Raw genomic sequence first — 19,479 nt, 5'->3', positions numbered from 1 at the left:
TCTCTCTTCACTCTGCCTTTAAAAATTTTCATGCCCAGATATTGAGTTGGGAAGTTGCACACGGGAATTCCCAGCTCGTTAATAATTCCCTGCTTCCTACGGGCAGGCAGAGGGCCAAGAAACAATTTGTTTTTCTCAAGGTTTATTCTCTGTCCAGAAAACTCCTCGTATCTAATAAGGAATATATTGAGGTTCCTCACATATCTAATGGAGGCATTGGAGAAGACAAAAATATCATCTGTGAACAAGCTGTGAGCTGGGGTGGTGATGCCTCATGGCCTATTTAGAGCTTTCATTTTCTTCTTGACAACCAGATCAAAGAGACCTCTGCAGAGCACTTCCCCAGCAATGATAAACAACACTGGGAGAGAGGGTCCCCTTGACGCAGGCCCCTCTCAACCCCAAAATAACCCATTGACCTATCATTCAGGAGAACCGAGATCTTGGCAGATTTAAGGAGCTGATGAATCCTGGAAATCTATCTCTCAGAGAAACCAAACCTTCGCATAACATGAAATAGGAAGCTCCAGGAGATGGTGTCAAAAGACTTCTAGATGTCCATTTTCAACCCTAAGCCTCCCCCTCTCGTGGAAGAGAACATCATGTTGGACAGTTCAGAGGCCAGGCTGATGTTAGAGTGAATGATTTTCCCTCTCTGGAAAGCCCCTTGCTCTTTAGAAATAATGTTGGGGAGCACCTTAGATAGTCTCAAAGATAAAACTTTCGATATAATTTTACATAAAAAATTCCCCATACATAGGGGGCGGAATTTATCCAAACTGGCTGCTCCTTCAACTTTAGGGATCAAAACAAAAAAATTATTATTGATCCCATAAGGCATAAAATCAGCATAAAAAAATATTTAACAGCCCTACAATCATCCTAATCAATAATATCCCAACGTACCTTATAGAAGTTGCCAGGGAAGCCATCAGGCCTGGGGGCACTCTCTGGATCGAGGTCCCAAATTGCATCTTTAATTTTAGAGATCAAAGGAATAGCATCCAAGGTGCTCCTATCGCCATTCTCCAAAGCATTGAGAATGCAGTCCAACAGCTCCATATGATTATGAAGGGGAACAACTTTATGAAAATTCTCATAACACTCCATCACGAACTCTTCAATCTAATTCTTCTCATCAATCACCACTTCATCATCTTTTTTAAGAGCCTAATAGAATTCTTCATATGCCTTATTTTTGTAGCCACATGAAAAAATTTGGAGCATCTATCACCCTACAACGGCCATTTAAGGTGGAATTTTTTGGCCCATAATTTTTCATAATTTTCAATGCCTTGAGGTATCTAGTTTTAGCATCAGCCTCAAGAGCGAAGAGAGAATTAGACATTCCATTCGTTCTATCACGCTCTGCACATCTTCCATACCCTTTTTGGCCTCCTCAAAATCCAAATTAAAATTACGGAAGCTAACCTTGGCTCAAGCACACAACACACCTTTCAGCCTTTTTAATTTTTGAGCAAAGACCACCATGGGAGCTCCTCTAAATTTCTCAACTCATGATTCAACTACAGTGGAGAGAAAAGAATCATACTCAGCCCAAAATCTCTGATAATGGAAAGGGCAGTTCCGAGATCTCTCAGACACCGTAGAAACAACCATAATAGGGGAGTGATCAGAGGCTACCCTTTGTGATATGAACTGATGACAGCTCTAAAGCAGGGAAAGCCAAGCGTCATTGAAGAAACTTAGATCCAACACGGCCTCAACGTTACCCCTCCGTTTACTATTAGACCATGTGAATTTTCTACCCTAGGAAGGGGGTGGCACCAATAGGCAAGCATCAACCATAGCACTAAAGTCCGTAGCGACCCCAAGTTGAAAACACCAGGCCCCCTCTTCTCGTGAGAAAACAGAGTAACGTTGAAATCTCCAATAGCCATCCAAGGGAAGTTTAGACTAGGGTAAGCAGCAACCAACTCAGACCATAAGTCTCTTCTAGCTACACGAGTACACTTAGCATGAACCACAGAGATGAAAACACACTTCTAACCATTGCACGAACATGGCTATTTGTTGGTCAGAGGAAGCCACCATAGCAGGCTTATTCACACCGCCACACAACCCAGAGATTAGGAACTCTGTCCCCTCTTTCATTGTGAATAAACCCTTATCGAATCCTCTCTTACTAAAGAAAAGACTTGGCAAAGCAGAATCATCGATCATGGACTCGGCAATGCATAAGAAATCTGGCTTCTTCTCTTTTAAAATATTGCTCAAAGCCAACCTGACGGCAGACTTCTTTATCCCTCTAATGTTTCAATAGAGGGCAATCATTAATGCTTTTTTGCTACAGTAATACGGTCAGACTTTCGGAAAGTCTGCTCTGTATTGACTATCTTCCCCTTTTGTTGTTTAGCATTTACTCTCACAAATTCTTCTCTCTCACAAAGAAACCTATCCATTTGATCAACGTCTCTGTGAGTGACTACCTCAGTACTAACCTAAACCTGAGAAGGGCTGATACTAGAGATGACCTTAACCTGTTGCAGAGAGGAATAAAGAGATTGTCTTCCTGATCCAATGCTGCCCCTATACGAGAAAGGTAACTGTTCTCCCACTCTCTGAGGCACTAACCCATCAAGGCTGTGGTCGATTCTCTCCATGGAAGGGTGCTCATGGCCTCCATCCGATCCATGACCCGTCCCCTCATCTGACCCATTTTTAGATCTACATTCCAACCCATGGTCTAAGCATTCTAAAAAAGTCTCAGCTGACTAATCCTTGTTCAAAAATTCTTCGTCATTTCTTGGTGTAATAGTAATATTTCTTCCATATTTGTGTGTACTCAAAATAGGAAGGTCAATATAAATCTGACCGTTATCCTGAGATTGATCCATAGGGCGCTCAATCTCTTCCCTGATTTGGTTCCTAGATAAGGTAGGAGAATTAATTCTCGATTGGGAAGAATCTCTCCCCAAAGGGGAAGGATTACTCGCTGGAGCTCCACCACCAAGCCACTGAACACCACCACCACCACCACCGTCCTTAGGGAAAACTGCCCCTGGTATCGACCCCTCCTATAGTATAGCCTCCCTGTCATTGGCAACTTTTTTCTCCCTACATTCATGGACAGTATGCCCAATTTTCTTGCAGTACCCACATCTCTTCAAACCATCTTCATAGATTATCATTTGTTTGAACCAGAAAGCTTCACCTGAACCAGATTGCTTCCTTTCCACCTGAATTTCTTCCAATCTTTTCGCACCTATCTCCATTTCAATTTGGACGAGTGCATAGGTGCCCATCGCTGTTGATCTAGTGCGCTTGTCTAGGGCTATTGGTCTTCCTGCTGCCTTAGCCATGGTTAGAAGAATTTTTTCGTGCCAATACTCGAGAGGGTGGTCTGAGAATCTAATCCACATGAGTTTGGAAGAGGGATTTTTTGCATGGACGTCAAAGTCAGGCTTCCATGGTTGGAACCTGATAATCTGCCCTCCAACCTTTGTTAAACTACACCTCCACATGGACGTCATATCCCCCTCTTGATCAAATTGGAAAAGGATGTATTCCTTCCCCATAGGTACCATTTTAACATTGCCTTTGATATTCCATAATTTCACAGCATCCTTTCTAATATCGTCCAGGGAGATGTACTTGAAGTTCACCCTCCCTATTAGAGCAACCCTAAATCTGAGAAGCCTCTCCTCATATGCATCTTAAGGAATGATAATATTCATGAAAGAGCCGGCATGAATCAGCTCAGGAAGAAGCCCCACATCAGGAATCGCCCTCCCTATCACTGTAGAATAGGACCTCTTCTTGGCAGGTCTCTGAATAGTCTGAGCATCAAAACGCTGTTCCAGATTTCCTTCTCTGACAGTCTCAGGAAGACTGCCCCCCTCTCCATTCAAACCTGTGGTAGGCCTAAGGTGGAGAAAGTCAGTAATAAGGGGTTGTTTGCCTCAATCTGGTGGCCGGAGCGATAGTATCTTGCATTGGCATGGTCTCAACTTCAGACATGTCTGCTCCCACAAAGAAAAACAATCGGTATTTTGGACCTTCTACGATCATGCCCTATTCTATAGGTAAAAGAACCATTTTTTTAGAGCTTCAAAAGAGAAAAGAGGAAAAGTGAGTGAGTGTGTGTGTGTGGGGGGGGGGGAGATTCCATATGGCTGTGTCCAAGTGCTCTTAGCCTCTTAATTAGAGGCTTTGAGTCTTTTGATGCATGACGATTAGGGGATAATTTATAGAAGGAAGGCATTTTGGAATCTAATCTAATAGTGGGGGACATCAGTCATTGGAGACGAACACTAGGATACCCTAGTGGTGGTAGCTTCGGCTTGAAGAGCCGGTGTCCAGGGGAGGAGGTCATGGGATCAAACCCTATCGTACTCTTTGTGCGTGTGTAGGAGTAGGTGGCCGTTGGCCCTACTAGGGCCTAGTAGGTTGGCCATTGGCCAGCGGTGCTTAGTAGTATAGAGTAGCAAAAAAATAATAATAATACTTAAAGCCTCATGAAATTTGACAGTGTAGTGCTTACAAAATCTGCTTTAAAATGTTCCCTTCTACGGAATTGCTTCTCAGGCATACATAGGATATGCTTGGAGAGACACAAATCTATATAGAAAATTAAACTATCACTGAGATTATTGAAAGAAAATCAACTCCGACAAGCTTCGGGCATTTTGCAATAGATAGAGGAATTGAGCTGGAGAGATTGTTGTGCGCGAAAGAAATGAACCTCATCTTGAAGCTGTTCTTGAAGAGAGCCTTAAGAATTTCTCTAGTTAAACCATTGCTTGACAAATCTAGCAACCGAAGACTCTAAAGATCTCCGAGGTACTCAAGAATCTAACCATATAACGCATTAGTACTCAAATTAAGCTTCCACAATGTCACAAACTCTACAGATTCTGAAGGTAAGGAGTTAGTAAATCAATTCCACATAATGACTATGTCTGTAACAATTTCAAGCTAAATAAGCTCGGCAACAACACTCTAGTGAGGCTCGTGTTCCACAACACTATTCTCTCCACATATCCATGGGAAATACAAAACACGTCACAAAAATCCATGCAAGGATCTTGGTTTAGTTTCAACATAAATAAGCTATTAAAAGGATCATCAATAATGTTTGCTTTGAATTCAAACAGGATCTCATGTTCCATCAAGGGGTTAACAATGGATCATAAGTAATGCAGTGACGAACATAAGAAGGTGAATCCAGTGCATAGCGCACTGGTTGTAGCTTCTGCTTGTAGAGCAAGCGTCAGGTTTGTGGTCTGGGGATCAACTATTGTCACATACATTTCCTTTAATCCCCCCTCCCCCTCTAGTGTGTGTGAGTAAAGTCCCCTTGGGCAGTTCCCTAGATGCAAGATTAGCTATAGGTGGTGGGAGTGCTTGTAGTGGAGGGTCGCAGGTTAGAGTTTTGGAGAAGAGAGAGGGGTTTTAGTAAGGGGTTCAGAGAAGGGTTTCAACAAGGGTTTGTGGAAGCATTGGGGTTTTTCTATGGCCGGCAATAGATCGCAACCTAGGTTGGGGCTTCATTCTTCTTTAATTTTTGTAAATAACCACAAAGTAGAGTGAGGCTTGTAGTGGAGAGTTGCTCAACGATGAAAGGGAAGTCAACTTCCCTTGTTTTAGTTAAAGGGTTTATTCACTACTCTTAAAGGGTAATTTGGGCATTTAGGAGTTTCTCAACCCATGCATCGTCACTAAGCAATAACTAACTTTTTTCACTAAAGATTCAAGAAATTTTATTAAAAAAAAGGAATAAAAAGCAGGGAATACAACTCAAAGGGTTTAAAAACACCCCACCTTCTCCATGGCCATCAGCAGGGGAAGAAAAATCTACTAATACATTAATCGGAACCTGGGTCTAGAATCCGCATCAATGGCTATCTCTGATCTAATATGGGTAGGGAAGGTGGCATGAAAGCTAGAAATTCTAACTTTGCTGCTTCCTTGGCTAGGTAGAGAGAGGTTTGTAGTGGAGAGTTGCTCAACGATGAAAGGGAAGTCAATTTCCCTTGTTTTAGTTAAAGGGTTTATTCACAATTCTTAAAGGGTTAGTTTGGGCATTTAGGAGTTTCTCAACCCATGCATCATTACTAAGCAGTAACTAACTTTTTTCTCTAAAGATTCAAGAAATTTTATTAAAAAAAAGGAATAAAAAGTAAGGAATACAACTCAAAGGATTTAAAAACCCCACCTTTGACATGGCCATCAGTAGGAGAAGAAAAATCTACTAATACATTAATCAGAACCTGGGTCTAGAATTTGCATATGGCTATCTCTGATCTAATATGGACAAGGAAGGTGGCATGAAAGCTAGAACCTCCTGATTTTGCTACTTCTCTGGCTAGGTAATCAGCTATTACATTTGCTTCGTGGAAACAATGAGTAATCTTCCAGCTAATGGTGCCTAAATAGTCAAGACATGAGATCCAGTCCTGATAAGCATACCATGGTATAGAGTGAGCTTGGACCGCCAAAACAACTGCCGTTGAGTCTGATCCAACCCAAAGGCTATTCACATTCATCTCTTTTGCCAAGATAATGCCATAAAGAAGAGCTCTGAATTCCGCATAACTAAGCAGTAACTAACTAACAGATAGGGGCTAGTTAAAAAAAAAAAAAGGAAAAAAAGGGTGGTTCAAGTAATAGATTTATACTTTATGGGTGTCAAGCAATTGGATCATAGTATAGGGGGTGTCCAAGTAATTTTCCCTAATAATAAAGAGAAAAGAAGCTTGCCTACTTGCACGTCTCTAGACTTTCTACGCCCAGGCACAGGTGGGCACAAAAAGACTGTACTGCCCTTGCTCAGATGCTTCTATGCACCCCCTATTGGCCTACATGCTAGTGCAGTGGCTGCACAAGCGAACATGGTTCTCTTGCCCTAATAATAATAATAATAATAATAATAATAATAATAACAACAACAATAATAATAATAATAATAATAATAATAATAATAATAATAATAATAATAATAATAATAATAATAATAATAATAATAATAATAATAATGTGAAATTATTATTGTTACAAAAATCTATTATTTTTTCACAAAGAATTTATTTTTCCACGCGGACCGATGATTTGCCCTTTCTAATTGTTGGATAGAGAGGACATGATCTACATTAGACACATGTCAAATTTCATGGTCTAATTCAATCAAATACCCCTTTTTGTGTCAACACCCATCGCATGTGTGTTCATACATATGCCCAGTACTCTAGACATTAGTGCACTTCTAGAGCATTAGTACACATGAAGGACATACAAGAGTTGTGTGTCGATACAAAAGGGGTATTGGATTGAATTAGACTATGAAATTTGAGATGTGACAAATCTAGACATGTCCTCTTTATTCAACGTTAGGAACAGACAGATCATCTTTCCACATGACAAAAGATATGCTTGTATATGACTTTTGAAAAAAATAATAAATCTTTGTGATAATATTAATAATTTACCGAATAACAAAGAAAAATCTTGGCCAATGGAAAACGAACTAATTGGACATTGAATTATATTTGTCATTTTGTCTTGCAAGCAGACTCAGTTTTTCAAACTATAAGGCACATAAGCTCAGGTTGAATTTCTTGAGGGCTTTTCCCTAGTTATGGCAATGCCGAAGGTGGGAATTCAGCTCTCAGATTTTTTTCCTTTTTTCCCGTTGTTTATCATTGTCACTATGTATATTTTTTTCATTCTTTTTAATTCAATTATTTGGACCTCTTAGCGAAAAAAAGGAAAAAAGCTCGGGTTTGAAACAAGAACCCACCTGTCTATCACACTAATATCCACTATGTTAGAATCACTTTCAACCCATAAATGGTCAATTTTCTTTTCTTTTGCTGACTGTAAACCCAAATGAAGAGAATAGGGTTCTGTAAAAAAGTTGGACTTGATTCCCAAGTAATCTGAGTAACTACCTATAGGTTGGCCATCAGAGTTATGAAAAATACCCGTTGCACTTTAATGGCCAAGATTTTAATAGGAGCAATCATCAATGTTGAGCTTGATCACACATAATTCGGCTTCCTCCAAATAGCTTTTAATATTCTACAAGAGAGGGAGGGGGAGTGGGGAGGGTGTTAATCAGTTCGGTTTCGGTGTATATGGTTCGATTCACATTTATTTGGCTAAAATCAAAACCACACCATTTACTAAACGGTTGCACTTTCTGAAACCGTAACCGTTTAATAAATAGTGTCGATTCCACAGTTTTTAAACGATGTTGGTTTCACGGTTTTAAACAGTTTTGATCATGGTTTATTCCATACGATTTCTAAAAGGTTCGCAATTAGTTTGCTAGTTTATTCACATGCTTACTAAAATTTTCTTTTGTTGACAAATGCTCCAATCTTATATCAAAATAAATGAAGCATTGAACAAGTAAAGATTTAACTATATAACTATATAATATAAGTAAATTATTAAATAGACTGTTGGAAAGCCTCTATGGTCCTTAATTATTCCCTAAATTAAACCATCATGTTTCGTTAAAACAACCAATTATTTAATCGTTTTAAGGGTTAATCGGATTGGTTTTGACAGTTTAAACGGTTCGATTTTTACGGTGTCAATTCGGTTTGAAACCAAAGGGTTAAACGGTTAAAACCGACCCAACTCATTTAACTAATCGGTCTTAAACTTGAAACCAGAACTGAACCATTTACTAAACAGTTTTACGGGTTTGGTGTATATAACTCGATTCAGTTTTGATAAATGATTTCGATTTCAAATTCACATCCTTAAAGGGGAGAGGAAATTGAATGTGCAAGAGCCTAGAAAGCACAAGATCCATAGCTTAAGCAACCTTTCATGGCATTAAGGACGATTGTAAGAATAGTAAATGTGACCTTGAACTTGTCTAGTCGGTTCCCCCATTTGGGATTCACTTCCCCGTAGCAATGATAAATTTTCCATCTAATAGAAGATATAAAAGGAAAAATGTGCAGGGAGTAATGATTAGGACTCTTCCAACTTAAGCTTTCCTTCAATACAAAGGGGGTCTGGCAAGGGATGGATTAAATATGACCAATTTACATATAATCAATTTATATTCAATTTCACCTTTGGACTCTTTAATTCTATTTATTCTACTTCATGTTTTGATATATAACATGCGTGACTTGTGAAGTGGTATCACATTCTATAAAAAGATCAAAGATTTCAAATAATAATTATTAACATTGGTGATTGGTGATGTGATCTTATTTATTTATTTTTTTACGCATGAGTAGAAAAATGTTCTTGTATGTTTATCTCCCTCTTTCAAAGATCGGTCTCTTTGATGATGAAATTCGTTTGTGCTAGAAATCTGAGAATTTCAATTATTTCAAGAAAGTCCCAAGAGGTAACCTTATTGTAGATTTTCTTGTCAAGTTTACGGTGAAATTTGAAGATTCATCAACAATGATCACTTTCCCTTCTTGAGTTCAGCATATGATATTCTGATGGATGCTCAACGCAAATCATGTTCTCATTCTTAGGAGATTACGTACATTTTTTATTTCTTTTTTTACTGATGGCAATGCCGAATATGAGAGTAGTTTATCACTCTTTTGTATCTGAGTTTCTGGCTCAGTATAGCTATTAATTTTGTAATTTTTTTCTTCTTTATTATTATTTTTAATATAAATAATCTTTCAACCAAAAATAAAGTAAAATAAAAAGTTACATTTTGAACTCTTTCTCATGGTTTCACCTCCTCTCCGGCCCTCGTAAAATGGCAGAAAAACGAAACGTCTTTATCTTTTGTCTACCCCTTTGATGCAACAGAATGGGCACGGCACCGTAGGGCCCCTTACCACCGACAGTTCCACACCATTAGCATCTGAAGGGCTATAAAAGCGTCTAACGTCAAATTAAGGGAACACAGAGCCGGACGATCCTCAGGCCACCAATCAGAAATAGAGAAGCTGTTTCGTTTCCCCATGAGTACTACACCCATTCTTTTCTCTCTCCCTCTCTCTCTCTTTTTCCGTCCTGTTCTGATATACTGCCACCGGCAGATGCAAGTTGTTGGCAAAACAGCAAATCAAATCGCAGTCTTCTTCAATTGGTCTCTCTCCTTTCTCTCCCTTCGTTCTGATCAAGAACTGGCAAGTCACATGCACCCGACACGTGCATCATCATGAAGAGATAAATACCAGAGCTAGAACTGAGAAATAGATTATCTAGATACATAGCCAGAGGGAATTGAAAGAGGAAAATTGATAAAAGAATATTAAAAAAATACATAAATAAGAAAAAGGGTTTAGTGAGTGGGTTGGTTACATGTTACTACTATTACTAATATTACTACTGTATTAAGATCTTTCTCAACTGTAACCCTAATCGTGCAACTTAAAAATGGGAGTGCGACGAGTTTGTGTGTGTGTATGTATTTGGGTTGGTGGAGTTAGTAGACGGTTTCTTTCCTCTGGTAGCTTTCCTTAAATGGGCTCTCTCTCTCTCTCTCTCTCTCTCTCTCTCTCTCTCCAGGGTCATTGGCGTGCTTGACTGGTTCCTGACTCATTCTTGCTTTTGATGATCAATATTCCATATTCGGAAAAGCATAAAACGCATCTGGGTTTATTGGGGATTGGGGACGGGAGATTGGAAATTGGAGATCGAATGGGGAATGAGAAGAGGTTAGTGACCTAAGAGAGACTGACAGAAGAGAGTGGTGTGCACACATGAGTGAACCCTTTGTCTCTCTATATATCTTTCTCCCTCTCTCTCTCGGCTTGCTTAAGTGGTTCCAGATCTGACTCACTCTTTGCTATACATTTTTTCCATATTAGGAAAGCTGAAAACCCATCTGGGAGGAATGGAGAGTATGGGGGAATGGGTAGTGAAGACTGAAGGGGTTGGTGACAAAGGAGAGACTGACAGAAGAGAGTGAGCACACACGGGGAATTGCATAGATTGTATGCCTTTGTTTGTGGGTGCTCACCTCTCTTACTGTCAGCTTCCCATCACTCCCGGAATCTCTTTGCCTTTCTCCGGTTAGGTCCATTCTCTCTCCTCCGTCCTTTTATGCACTTCCCCATAAAACTCTCTCTCTCTCTTTCTCTCTCTCTCTCTCTCTCTCTCTCTAGGAAAACGAGCAAATGAAGGGCAAACATAAAGCATAAAAGATAAGGGGAAAAAGATATGAAACGACGCATCGAGCAGCCTACTACCCCTTCACTCTCTCTCTCTCTTTCTCTGCAAACCTTATCCTTTTTTCTGTCGCTCTGGCATGCATCCATTTCGTTCTCTCTCCTTTTCTGAGAACAGTTCATCGATCTGAACTGTGAAGCAAACAAGATTTAAAGGAGAAATAAAAAAAAAAAAAAAAAGAAAGCTACACAATACTGATATAAATCATACCATATCAGTATACTGTAATGGGCAAGTGCTGTTTGATTTATTTTTTTCTCTTCTATAGTTCTATTGCCTAATTTATTTTGGGGACTGACATGCAGAGATATTAAGTTGGAGATAAGTAAATTTTTATTTATTTATTATTATTTTCTGCCATTATTTTATGGAGGGAGAGGAGAAGTAAAGCTTTGCAACCTTGAATGCGTGACTTTTGATGATATGGCCCTTCTATCTCTTTACGGAATGAGTGGGCGTGCCAAGGTACGCTTGTCTCTGGTTTTTACTGTGCTTATTTAACGGACCAAATCATAATCTTGTACCATTTCTTGGTTTTCTTCCCATACCCACTTCCCACTCCCCCTCTCTCTCACTTGTCTCGATTCTCTCGAGTCTCTCGACCTCCTCACCTCTCATAAACTCTTTTTTTTTTTCCTTTCTTTGGGACTTTGGAATTGAGATTTCTTTCAATTCTCTGATTCTTCATGCTCATGCGATGTCGACCAGATTGCTCATCTTCTCGAGGCGAATCTAGGAAAATTCAACAAGTTTGTGTTCAAGGTGCAAGTGGGTTTTCCTCCATATATTCTGTGTTGTCTTCTTCTCAGAAGTAGAAGCTCCATTTTCTTTCTTTCTTTCTTTCTTTACAGTCATGGCGGATCATCCTAAGGTGCAAAATTTGTTTTAGTTGCAGTTGGGTTTATGGTTAATGAAGTTATTACTACTATTCCCTAATGAAGAGAGTCTCACAGGTCAGATTTTGCTATATTTTGAGTTGTTTCTCTTGTATTTTCCCTTTTCTATTTGATTCCTGAATCCTGATGATGTAGTTCTTCCTAATTAATATGGGTTTCTTTTTTTGTCTTATGAGTGCCGAGTTAGGTTATGTTCTTAATACTTATTACTGTTTTCTTATTGTGTTAATCACTAGGTATATGCCCACTCAGTAACGTGACATTTCATGATTTCACAACCATGCCTTTAGTCGGTCAAGGATGCTACTTCATTTTTGTTATCCTCCGATGGAAACTTAGGAGACCAGGAAACACAGCAAGAATGTTCCTCATATGAATATGATAAGAGAATGAGTGGTGGTGGCGGTGGTGGTGGGGTAACTTTGTTGGAGACTCCTGAGTGGTTCAATTCACCATTCCAACATGGGTTTCCTTTCCACTACGTCTCATATATTCAACCAAGGTATCGATTCTCATTCCTTAAACCAGTTTCCTTTTCCCATTTTTGGTTTATGTAGCTTACCAATCATATACTGTATATTTAGTTCTTGTAAAGTGAGGTTCTAAGATCATTAGGTCACAACAAGTTTATAGCAATAGGTTTGAAACTTGGAGAGTTTGTTTAGTTTTAACTCCACTAGGATGATATTAGCATCTAAATTACCACTCACAATTGGAAGCAACCAGGGATGTAGGCATATTTATTGTATGTAATTAGGATCCCCATTACATCTACTACATATACCAGATCCCCATTGTCTGTAGGTGACAAATGATTTTTAGGATGCTGCAGATGGGAACCCTACTTGCTGGAAATTGTAATGGCACAGACAGGAAGTTAAATAAGATGATCATAATAGTTTTATTGGATTCACAATCTAGTGCTAAAAAATTAACCTATAGGGTTTATGAGTGTGTGGTAGTAATAGAATTCGATCAACCAACATGCAGATCGAAGTAGGCAAATTAGTAAAGCTACTCTTTTCCTTCTGGCTCTTATGTTCTTTTAATAGACCCATAGCTTGGGCCACTGAGAGAACAATTCTAAAGTTCACATAATTATAGATTATCACAAAATCCTTCCTTTTGGGGGGTGGGGGGTGCTGTACTCAACTATCACAAGAATTTAACCCTTCCAAACAAAAAAAAAAAAAATCCTAAATCCTAACATTATTTTATTTTATTTTATTTTTGGTAACAAAATCCTAACATTTAAAAAGGGAGGGGGGAAGAAAAGAAAAGAACAGGCTACATAAATTGATACCAATGACTGAAATAACCTAATTTATTGTAATAGTTCTTCTGATAACTAAGCTTGATGATATCAACATCCATTTCTGATTGACGTAAATAATCTAATCTATAATGTAAAACATCTAACAAACAGTATTACTTGATGATGTTAACATCCATGTTCTCCTATGATGTCTTCAATGTGGAATTTGATATTTTGCATCACAAGTGAACGGATGTAAAGCCTAAAAGATATACCTTGAGCCTCCTAATTTACTATAATGCCCTTGCTACCACTGGTTGTGAACAGAATTGAAGGTTACAAAGATCATCCCATTGAAAGTTGAAGGCCAGAAGAGGAGGTTTTATCTTTAAAATGGAAATGGTTTTGTTGATTGAGAATTTTGAGGTTTAACCAGAAGCTTCAAGCACATCCTGAGTAGTGGGTTTGGCCTTTTTATAGAGATAAAGAATACCTATTTAGGAAGTTATTGGATATAATTGATGGCTAAATGATTCAAGAACAGCTAACATCATGTGTACCTTTTGGAGGCCATATTGAAAGTTCAAAGTTTTTGGGAAAACTAGCATTCTTGGGTAGAAGGGCAGAACAAATAATAAATAGCGAAGCCTGATTGGTGGGGAAGGAGAAAACCATTTGATCTAAGCAGGCAGTTGTATCCTTTTACCACAACAAAGGGGCTACTGTAAGTCAATACCTAACGCTGAAACAAGAGAGGGTAGTTTGGGTGGGTTTTCTTCTTTAGGAGGAATATTGATGAAAGGGTAATCGAAGATTCTACTACATTATTTCAGTTGCTTGAAGGGGCCAGCATTACAATAGGACTTACAAGGAATAAACCAAAGAAATCTTATTAATTAAATTATTTTTATTCTTCTTTGATGTCTCAAGGAGAATTACTTATGACAAAAAGAAATTGGGGATAACAAATCCACCTTTATGTTGAAGCGGTTCCATGGGTAATACGAGACTGTTTATAACTTCTTTATACATTATAGCAAAGTTCAGGATGTCTACTGCTCTTTTTTTGGAACATTTGGATATAGGTGGTAACTCAAGTGAGGAGAGTGTTATTTAAAGGCCCATATATGTTCTATAATGAATTGGGACCTTCTGCAATGCATTGGGACTGTGTGGAAACTGGAAATAGAAGTACTTAATAATGAGAATCATAAAAACCCCAATGGTATCCTTTGGAAATCTCATAGTAATATTAGGCAATTGGTTTTAAAAGACTCTTTGGGATTTGGTGTTCTGAGATTGAAAAAGATTGTAATGGGTGGATTTCAGATTGAGTTTGCGTGTTTCATTTAGTTTTGGGCAGGGGTGAGGTGGCATGTTCACCCTTGTGTCTTCTGTTATCTTTTGGAAGTTTTAATATAATTTCTGAGGGCTGCCTGGGGTCCTGGAGTTCTAAAGTTAAAATGAAAAAAAAAAAAAAAAAAAATGCTTGGGAATACTCTTTTTTCTTGAGAAGGGGAGTTACAATCCTTGTAGTTTCTCTTTAATGGCTCCGAGAATCTATCCATATTCAGCTCCTTGGCAGCAATTTTATTGTTTATTTTGTGGACATAATGTAATATATTGTAGTAATATTATTTTAAAATAAAACCAAATTGGTCTGTTAATATTATTTTTATATATACTTTTGCTGATCTGCAGCCAAAAAAAAGGTATGTCAAGCCAAGTTTAAATTAGTTTCATCATTTGATGTTAGGTAGTGTAGACCAACCACATAACAATGCTCTTATACCTTTCAATTTAGAAATAAAAATCAATAAAAATTTTAGTCCACAAGGGAAATCACAGAGGTCACATAGCCTAATGAAGTAACATAGGTATGGCATGGCACTTTTTTTTGGTGGGGGGGGGGGGTTGCTTGGATTCCTAAAAAAACCTGCTGGCACTTGGATTGCTAAAATCTGAGATTTTAGTTTAAGTTGAGGCTAAAGTTTTCGATCAGGTCTTTGGGTGTAGAAGACTCACAGCACAAGTATTCGAGGGTGTGTTATAGGATAGAATGGAATGCATACGGAGAAGGTTTTATGATGAAAATACAAAAGCGAATAAATTGATCAGATAATGTTTCCATAAGCATCTATATTGGGTATTCTAAGATGCAATGATGATTCAAATTATGTTCTTGGTTAATATGGATTTTTCATCCCTAATGTCTTTGATGACTCTTAAATTGTCACCTGCTAAATAGATTGTTTGGTTGAAACAACAAATTCAAAAACTTTAAACCAAGTAGTATAACCATTGGGCCATGGGATACATTGACTAGGCATTGGGAATGATTTGACCTAGGACAACCAGCACTTTGGTTGTGCTTCACTGTTCATGATTAATGTAATATAACCAAGGTGCAATTTTGAGGTTATATCTCACATCCAATGTGTTGAACATTGAGGATGGCTAGATTCCAATGGTTGTTGGTTCTAATTGGGTTAAGTTGGCTTCTATTGGGCCAAGCAGGCTATGACTTTATGAGCTTAGGTTCATGGTTCTTATGGTTGTAGTGTAGCATTTATCCTATCATTTTTGGGAACTTCATAAGCATCTTTATAAGCCATCAATGGGGGCTTATGAGAAGGAGATGATTTTATAGCTAGGGAGGGGAATCTTATTGTTGACTTCTTAGCAAAACTTATGGCGAAGAATGCATCCTCCTCATTGTCCATTATATTCCCACTTTTGACGCAAAATGATTTGGAAGTGGATGTGTTAGATCACCTGAGATATTGCTTATTAACCAATTTGCTTTGTTCTAGTTCCTTAGTTGGCTTCCCTTTCCAATTGATGGCATGCCGAAGGTGGGAATGGGAGGTCAAGGCGTGTAAGTGTCCGATATGATTCAAAGCCCCAAGTCCAAGAAATGAAAGGGAGATCAATTGTGTAGTTGTGCTACAAATTTTGGGAACTTAAGTACCACTGGCGAGAAGAACAAGATTTGTTTCAAAAGTGAATGGGTTTTGTAGATACATATCTTAAGTATCGGTGCGTATCATAGTGGAGGCTCTATAGTGAATATGGTGATATCATCTACATATATGAGATGATTCAACTGCATCTCTTTACATTTTGGAAGAGGTGCGAGCAAATTTTGATCGACTTTCCAATTAAGGAAAGAGGAAAGGCCTTCCATCACCAAAGAGAACAACAAGAGGAGAGTGAGTAGCCTTTTCTGATTCCTTTCAAAGGAACATAGTACCCAATAGGAGATTCATTCACCAAATTGACATGTGCACGAAAGATATACAAAAATGGATCCAATGGATAAAAAAGGAGGGAAATTCATCTTGAACAAAATCTGCAAGATATATTCCCATCTCACTGTATCAAAAACCTTTTATATATCAATCCTCAACAAGGCTGAGGGGCGTGGGCTCTACCAAAGCCTCTACCAATCTCTTTAAAAAGAAAAATATTATCTAAAATTGATTGATAAGCACACCAGATCTCCAAGAACCATCTTCAATCTGTTGGCCAACACCAATGAACGTGTAAAGTAAATTACTGAGGGAGATGGGTCTAAAGTAACTAACCCAAGGTGAGATTCTAGTTTCCACTAGAACTTGTGTCCATAAATGGTGGCCCAATGTGGTTCTTTGGTATGGACAGAGGGCTTCGCCAAGGTGATCCCTGTTGTTTTATGGTTATCCCTGTTGGCAACTCGGCCATGTGGCGGTGATGACGTGGCCAGTTTGGGTGACGTGGATGAAAATGATGACATGGCAGTGTCCAGTGTCACCGATGAGATAACAGATCAGCTTGGTATGCATGGAGTGGTTTAATACATCATTAATAGGTGGTGCGGGTTCCTGGGTCAAAACTGGCAAAATTGGCCTAATTACGATCGGGGGCATTTTTGGCAGTGAAAATGACATTTTTGGAAAATCATTTCTTCATAAAAAATATATATTGTAATTTATCTAGTCTAGTGCATCTAATTTTGTCGCATTCCGATACCGTATGAAGAAGTTACGGCATTTGTGGCATTCGAGGGCAGTTTCGGCATTGAAGATGAATTTTTTAAAAGAAGTGTTCTCCATGTAACAATACGAAAAAAATATAATCTTTCCAACGGTTATGATTTCATCACGTTCCGATTCCGTTTGAGAAAGATACGTCATTGGAAAGGTCTAGGGGCATTTTGGTCTTTTTATATGGATGATTCAGATGATTGAGTCTTCTAAAAAGTGGTAGAGAATCCAGTTACGGTTCCAAAGCACTTTGTTTCATCTCGATCGAATATCGTATGAAAAATTTATAAGTGTTTCCGTAAAGTCGATTTGAAAATCCAAACCGAAAATCCATCAGTTGCTCTCGGTGTTGGGTGGATTTTTTGGAATTTATTTTTGAAATTTGAAGGGCTTTTGTGTAATTTCAAGATTTTGAAGGTCTGAGTTGCAAGGGGTCTTTAAGCACTGAAATATATGGAGGCAGGGGCTTGATTGTAATAAAGAGGAGTAAAGGGAAGTGAAATGGATGGTCAAGATTCGACCACGTAGGCTTGATGCCCATCCAAAGGCTATTGAGATTTTTGCTGAAACGGACGAGATAGATGCTTATCTGAGGATTCTCATTGGTGGAGTGTATTATACATAATGGTTTGGTGCTTCACTTGATCATGTTTGCTATAGTGTTACGCATGTGCAAAAAGGGCTACAGATAGATGCCATTTAATTTGATCTTATGAGATCTAGATTAAACTAGATCTAAAGATCTTGATCCAACGGCTGTAATATATTTCAGCCATCATGAGAGATAACCAACAACCACCGTTGATTCGACGAACAATGACAAGCCCGGGGTTTAGCCCTTCTCGTGTACTCAAAACCATGGTTGTAAGCCATAGGCGCCTCGGGACTTATATGATCGCGGTGGTGACTTAGTCTCCCCGATGTGGGACTAAACTCACGCACTTGCTACAGTGCCCCGCACACGGCCTCTGGTGAATCCCTTCGTGCAACTGCTACAGTTACCTGCAACAACGCCCCGCACACGGCCTTTGACGAAACCAGAGCATCGGAACTAACATTCACCCACCGCCCGGCTCTGATACCAGATTCGACGAACAGTGACAAGCCCGGGGTTTAGCCCTTCTCGTGTACTCAAAACCATGGTTGTAAGCCACAGGCGCCCCGGGACTTATATGATCGCGGTGGTGACTTAGTCTCCCCGATGTGGGACTAAACTCACGCACTTGCTACAGTGCCCCGCACACGGCCTCTAGTGAATCCCTTCGTGCAACTGCTACAGTTACCTGCAACAGCGCCCCGCACGTACCCAATGGCGCGTCGACAACGTATCTGACGATGTCAGCGCTTGCGTCACGCTGACATCATCAGTTGACTCGGTTATTCTAATCTTACGATCAATATTTATTAGCCGTTTGAATAATTTAATGGCTGAGATTAAAATTGGATTTGGATTAATCCGATGGCCCAGATTTCGCCCCTGTTGCGTGCGCCGCCGGCGTATCCTATGCCAACCTCCGAAAATTCTATTTTGAGTGTTCTGGTTGGTCCAACTTGAAATGGCCATATCTCCCTCATCTTAACTCCGATTTGAGTGATTCAAGTTGGAGATTCTTCATATCTCCTAGATCTACACACCAGAGGGAAGAAATCAGGCAGTGGGGTTATTGAGGTGGTTGGAAAAACGAGTTGAAGCCCGTGGAAGGCTAAGGGTTTGAATGAAAGACTTCCATCCTCTTGCACTTCATCCATAGCCCCCATTAGAGGCTTAGGAAGCTGCTGGAAACCAAGGTAGCAAGCTCTATTGGTTGTTGCCAAGAGAAGAAAAAGAAAATAGAAGAGAAGAGAAGAAGAGGGAAATAGAGAAGAAGTTTTTCCCTCTTTGTGTGTGTGTGAATATGAATGTGAATGCCATTGTTGCTCCATGAAAGTAAAGACAAGGAGAAAAGAAAGAAGAAGAACCTAGAATGTGGTTATTGTGAGTTGCTTCAAGAAACCCAAGTGCCAATCGAGGTTGAAGCATTGGTGGCACCGAGACAAAGTGGTTGTGGTCCGCATCAAGTGGAGATCGACATTATTGCATCTCCGACGGTTACTCCTTGCCAAGGTAACCTCACTTTTGCCAAATTTCCACTATTATAAATCATTGTAGGCAAGATGTTTGATAAAATGCCTA

General features: G+C 39.2%; 1 long non-coding RNA gene across 1 annotated transcript; it reads left to right on the top strand.

The window, feature by feature from the left end:
* The first annotated feature begins 10,584 nt into the window (after positions 1-10,584).
* LOC122086056 lies at positions 10,585-17,082 on the top strand. Its single transcript, XR_006142321.1, has 3 exons — positions 10,585-11,595; positions 11,839-12,083; positions 12,263-17,082. It is a non-coding gene; the product is annotated as an uncharacterized LOC122086056 (long non-coding RNA).
* The last annotated feature ends 2,397 nt before the right edge of the window (positions 17,083-19,479 follow it).

Source organism: Macadamia integrifolia, chromosome 8 (genome assembly GCF_013358625.1).
Source record: "Macadamia integrifolia cultivar HAES 741 chromosome 8, SCU_Mint_v3, whole genome shotgun sequence".
Taxonomy (NCBI): Eukaryota; Viridiplantae; Streptophyta; class Magnoliopsida; order Proteales; family Proteaceae; genus Macadamia; species Macadamia integrifolia.
The sequence above is the reverse complement of the archived record's forward strand: the minus strand, read 5'-3'. Positions and strand labels throughout refer to the sequence as shown.